Source organism: Caretta caretta, chromosome 28 (assembly GCF_965140235.1).
Source record: "Caretta caretta isolate rCarCar2 chromosome 28, rCarCar1.hap1, whole genome shotgun sequence".
NCBI lineage: Eukaryota > Metazoa > Chordata > Testudines > Cheloniidae > Caretta > Caretta caretta.
The window spans coordinates 7994395-8000340 of NC_134233.1; positions in this window are offsets into that span (position 1 = coordinate 7994395).

The window sequence follows — 5946 nt, forward strand, 5'->3', positions numbered from 1 at the left end:
ACAGTGCAAACCACACCCTCCTGCCCCCCGCCCAGGGATCCTGCTTCTTACCACCCCTTCTTTGGAAATGAACCTTTTCTTCACTTGCATCCCACACACCTTCATTCTCCTTTGAGGGGTTATTTAGTGACAGGGGTCTACACAAGGCAACTCTTTGCTATCACAGCGTAACAGGACACAGAGACGTGAAAACAGTGCAAACAACATTCCACGAGTTTTCAGGAGGTTTAAACACCCAATACATTTGAACATTTAACATTCGCTTTGATCTCCACTAACACACACATCCATGGTTGGTAGGCTCTGTTTGCTGCGGTGGATCCACTGGGGGTTGATGTCATGGGGGTTGAGTGAAAACCCACTAAATTGACAGCAGAGCGCTCTCCAGTCGCCGTTGGGACTGCGCCAGGAACGGCAGGAAAAAGGTAAATTGACCGAAGAGCGTCTCCCATCGACCCAGCCCAGTGTAGACAGAGCAGTAAGTCGACCGAAGCGACGTCAAATCCAGCTCTGTTATTCACGCAGCGGGAGCAGCGTAACTTAGGACGACTTCCTGCGGTAGGATAGAGTCATAAATAGAAAGGGAAGGCTAACCACCTTTAAATCCCTCCTGGCCAGAGGAACTGGGATTGTTTACTCTACAGAAGAGAAGAATGAGGGGGGATGTCATCGCTGCTTTGAACTAAATGAAGGTGGATCCAAAGAGGACGGATCTAGACTATTCTCAGTGACAGCAGATGACAGGACAAGGAGGAATGGTCAAGTTGCAGTGGGGGAGATTTAGGTTGGATATTAGGAAAAACTTTTTCACTAGGAGGGTGGTGAAATACTGGAATGGGTTACCTTGGGAGGTGGTGGAATCTGCTTCCTTAGAAGTTTTTAAGATCAGGCTTGAGAAAGCCCTAGCTGGGATGATTTAGTTGGGGATTGGTCCTCCTCTGGGCAGGGGGTTGGACTAGATACCTCCTGAGGTCCCTTCCAACACCGATATCCTAGGATTCTATGATCATTTGGCCAACAACATGCAGCAAAGCACCCAACTCAGTTGCATGAATGCTCTATAAACCACTCCTCAATTATACAGAGACACCAGCATATCTCCCCAGCTCTCAGCCTTGCACCTCAGAAATGTACCATCTTACACGGCTCACGGCCTTCTCTTGAAAAGTGTAAGCTCATTAATTAGTTCGCCACTTCATCAAAAATAAAGGGGACATGCACCAGCCTTTGTCATGTGAGCAACTTTCCCAAGCACTTTGGACAAACTCAGGAGTAAGTATAAAATAGTAAAATAAGTTTATTAACTACAGAAAGTTAGATTTTAACTGAGTCTAACTGTTGGTCACAGGGGTCAAAAGTGGTTACATCACAAATGAAAATAGACTCCCAGGCTAAACTCTAATTTGAATATACTAAGCAAGAATTGGATCAAACAGCTTTTCTCACTCACTGGTTGCTCCAAGCAATGTTGAGTTCTTAATACACAGACTGAATTCCCTCTCAGCCTGGGACCAATCTCCGCAGTTCAAATTCTGAGTCTTCCAGACAATCTTCCAGGTGTTGAGATTGGGGAAGAGACAGGCCATGTGGGGGTGTCTTTGACTCTCATACATATTTTTTCTCCAGCTGCTAGGTAGATTCTTGCCGTGATGCTGGGGTTAGTTAGCCCCCAATATGGAGCAGCAGTTTGCCTCCTGCACCTTGTGGTAGGCGTGTCACAGCTCCTTCACTTTCACCCCGGACGGCAGTGTGTCCCTGTCATGGCCCCTTTCTATCATGCATCACGAAATCTGCGTGCGCACCTCGGGAGTTACACCGCAGAAAGCTGCTTTCCTGTGCAGAAACTTGCCCGTGTAGACAAGGCTGCAGAGGGCTTACATAAGAACGCACGACAGGTCATAGACTGGGTCAGACCAATGGTCCGTCAAGCCCAGTGTGCTACCTGAGAGCGACCAGTGCCAGATGCATTGGAGGGAAAGAACAGAACAGGCTTGTTGACCTGCAAGGTGAGGGTCTTTCACCTTTATATTTAACTTCATTGTTGTCAATACCTACTTATCCTATATCTAACTACCCCTCCTCTGAGGTCTCTGGGCAAATCAGGTGTGAACCACTCCTTTGACACACACGTGTCCCAATCCAGCTGAATTGAGGCAGAATTTGGGCCAATGTCAGTTTGGAAAAGGCCTGCTTCACCCAGCAGGTTTCTCAAAGTATCCGCTGCTGTGAACCGCATGTCGTCTGGATGTGCGAACTCCAAAGATAGCAAACATGAAAAAAAAAACGCAAAGCCGGTTCTGAGGTTTCCAGAGCCAGGCCTGAGGGTTAAAGAGCTGTGCTCAAAAGGATAAGGGTCTCAGCAGCTATAAAAAGAACTAGTTGCAAAAACAAAACAAAAATTACATGGAAAAAAAACAACCAAACAACAACCACCCAGAAAAGCTCCCATCACTCGCCCATCACCATTGTAGATCTTGACATCTCCTGCCTAATGTGACATCTTTGCTTTGCGAACAAGAGCCCTGGGCAACTCTCTGGCTCACCTGTGTGGGTGGAAGGGGTCTCACACTACGTGGGAAGGCTGCATCACGAGAAAAACCACCTGTGCTCTACTTTCACACTTTCTAATCTTTCAGAGTAGCAGGAGGCGGAAAAGTGAGACACATGCATTAGACTCAAGAGCAAAACTAAGAGACCAAACCACAGACTCTGGACTCAGCATTCATGTATCCTGCAGTCTGAACTTGGAATCTGTTACATTCCCTCATTGGCTACCATCATTTAACCAACACGGAAGTGCTTCTTGTCCAGCAAGGCAGCCAGTTTGGGACCCATAGGCATGGCATGGCTCTGAAGGAATCAGCTGTTTCTCTCTGTGCTTCAGGAAACTTGGGATCCAAATGGTAAAAGACAGTTGTTCCCAGTTTCATCATGGCATCCTTTAGAAGTGTGAGCAATTCTAAAAACAGTTTACCTTGGCCACAGGTCACCATAGCGTCCATCTCTGGGGTGAAAATCAACCACTCGTAGCTCTCATTTCTACCTGAGTTCTTGTCAAATCTTTGACCTTAGTTGTAGCAATTTTACACGGCTCTGGCGTAGAATTCTTCACCAACCACACAACATACCAGTAGCGATACTGAGGTAGAACTCCCCCAAATATGCCCTTTTGTTTCTTTAATCTGGTGGCACAGATTTAAATAAGGGACTAAATTCAGGTGCGGCTTAGAATCCCTCTAAGACACCAAATGTCAGGTATCTACTCAAAATGGGTGTCTTTCTGCAGCTCTATCACATTCCTCATGGATGTCATTTCCTACACATTTACAGCATCTCCCAGGAGTGAGCTGAACAGAAATGTCACTTCCATTTTTCCCATCTCTACCTAGGAAGGGATTGCATTTCCCAAATAAGAGGCAACATGCACCTGATTAGGAAGGGAAGATCTTCAGGAGCAACCTCCTGCAGGGCATGGGCCACAACTGCTTTGGGAGGCAAATGAATGGGTCTTTTGCTTAGTTCCAAATCCTTTACTAGAGAATGCTCTTCCCAACCCCTTCGGGAAATATTGACCTTACCAATGGAACAACAGGGGGGTTGGGATGGCGATGGAGAATCCCTCTGATTTACCCTATGTTCTTCTGTTGTTACAGAGCGGAAAAGACATTTTTCCCCATCCCTTCCCTATTCCTGCTCTTTGTTATACTTCAATATATTTTAAGGGAGGAAAACGGGAGTAAAAATATCTGCCTTCAGGAAAACCTGAAGCAACAGCACTCTGATGAACTGTGACAACTGGGAATGAAACAATATGATCCTGGTGGGGGAACTTGATGACTAACAATGGTTTTTAAATGGGGGAACAGTATAACTGTGATGCTCAGGCTTTGTTTAGACTAGGACATGTGATGGAGTTTAGGTCAGGTCAAGGGGGGGAAAGCTAATGCCAACCACTGCACCTCGGCTGCATCTGCACGACAACTGTAATTGTCTTTTAACACCAAGATCACTAACTTGAGCAGCCAACGCCATGTACAGTCCTAGTGGATGTAAGGCACGGGTAGTTTTTGCCTCAGTGTAGCTTGTTGGGAACAAACCTCTCTCCCCCACCTGGAGCTGATGAACATTCCTGGCTGGAGGGACACACGCTCCTTTGACCCAAAAGGAAAGGAGTTGATAGAAAACATCACAGGACTGACCCCAAAGAAGGGTGAGCTGCAAAAGGCAGGAGCAGGCAACTCATCTGGGGGAGCTGAGTAACCACGGTGAAGATGGGGCACAGATCACTAAGTGGGAATTAGCAAATGTGATTTAAAAGAAAAAAATACCTTTGGCCAGCCCTAGTCAAGGCATTTGTTACAGATCACTCCCATGTGGATTTTCTGATGTCTAATAAGGGTTGAGCGCTGATTGAAGCTTCTCCCACACTCAGAGCACGTGTAGGGCCTCTCTCCTGTGTGGATTCGCTGATGTGTGATAAGGGCTGAGCTTTGATTGAAGTGTTTGCCACACTCACGGCATCCATAAGGTTTCTCACCCGTATGGATTCGCCGATGTCTAATAAGGTGTGAGCTCTGCTTGAAGTGTTTCCCACACTCAGAGCATCCATAAGGCTTCTCACCTGTGTGGATTCTTCTATGTGTGGTCAGTACAGAGCTCCGATTAAAGCTTTTCCCGCACTCAGAGCACATGTAGGGGGTCTCTCCTGTGTGCGTTCTCTGATGTGTGATTAGGGTAGAGCTCTGATTGAAGCTTTTCCCACACTCAGAGCATCTGTAGGGTGTGTCTCCCGTGTGGATTCGCTGATGTGTGATCAGGTTTGAGCTCCGATTGAAGCTTTTCCCACACTCAGAGCATATGTAGGGCCTCTCCCCTGTGTGGATTCGCTGATGTGAGAGGAGGGATGAACTGTCAATGAAGTGCTTCCCACACTCAGGGCATCCATAAGGTTTCTCACCCGTGTGGATTTTCCGATGTGTAATAAGGTGTGAGCTGTGCTTGAAGTGTTTCCCACACTCAGGGCATCCGTAAGGTTTCTCACCCGTGTGGATTTTCCGATGTGTAATAAGGTGTGAGCTCTGCTTGAAGTGTTTCCCACACTCAGGGCATCCATAAGGTTTCTCACCCGTGTGGATTTTCCGATGTGTAATAAGGTGTGAGCTCTGCTTGAAGTGTTTCCCACACTCAGGGCATCCATAAGGTTTCTCACCCGTGTGGATTTTCCGATGTGTAATAAGGTGTGAGCTGTGCTTGAAGTGTTTCCCACACTCAGGGCATCCATAAGGTTTCTCACCCGTGTGGATTTTCCAATGTGTAATAAGGTGTGAGCTCTGCTTGAAGTGTTTCCCACACTCAGGGCAGCCATAAGGTTTCTCATCTATGTGGATTCTCTTATGTGCAATGAGATGCGAGCTCCGCTTGAAGCATTTCCCACACACACAGCATGCGTAAGGTTTCTCACCCGTGTGGATTCTCTGATGAGTGAGAAGGTCCGAGCTCCCTTTGAAGCTTTTCCCACACTCGAGGCATGTGTAGCGTGTTCCTTCCAAGTTCATTCTCTCACGTGTAATAAGGTCTGACTGGCTACCGAAGTTTTCCTCTGGCCTCTGCTGACTCTCACAGGCTTTTGTTTTTTCTGGGCGTGCACAGCTCCCAAAATCATTCCCTTTGGACCTTCCTGACAACATCCCATGGGCTTCCACTCGCTCAGCATCTTCCTGCTGGGGTTCCTCCTCGTTTTCACTCACCATCCCAACACCTGACAGGAGACCGAGAGAATCCAGACGTAAGTCTCTGCCTGCGCCAGAGAGAAAGGAAATCTCAGAGAGAAGAATGGAAAAAGGGATGAAGGAACCAAAATGTGTACAGGACAGATCAAACCTATCAGGAGCTGATTTTCCCTTCAACCTTCCCCAGAGGAGAGAAAGGAAGGGATCAGTTCTGGGT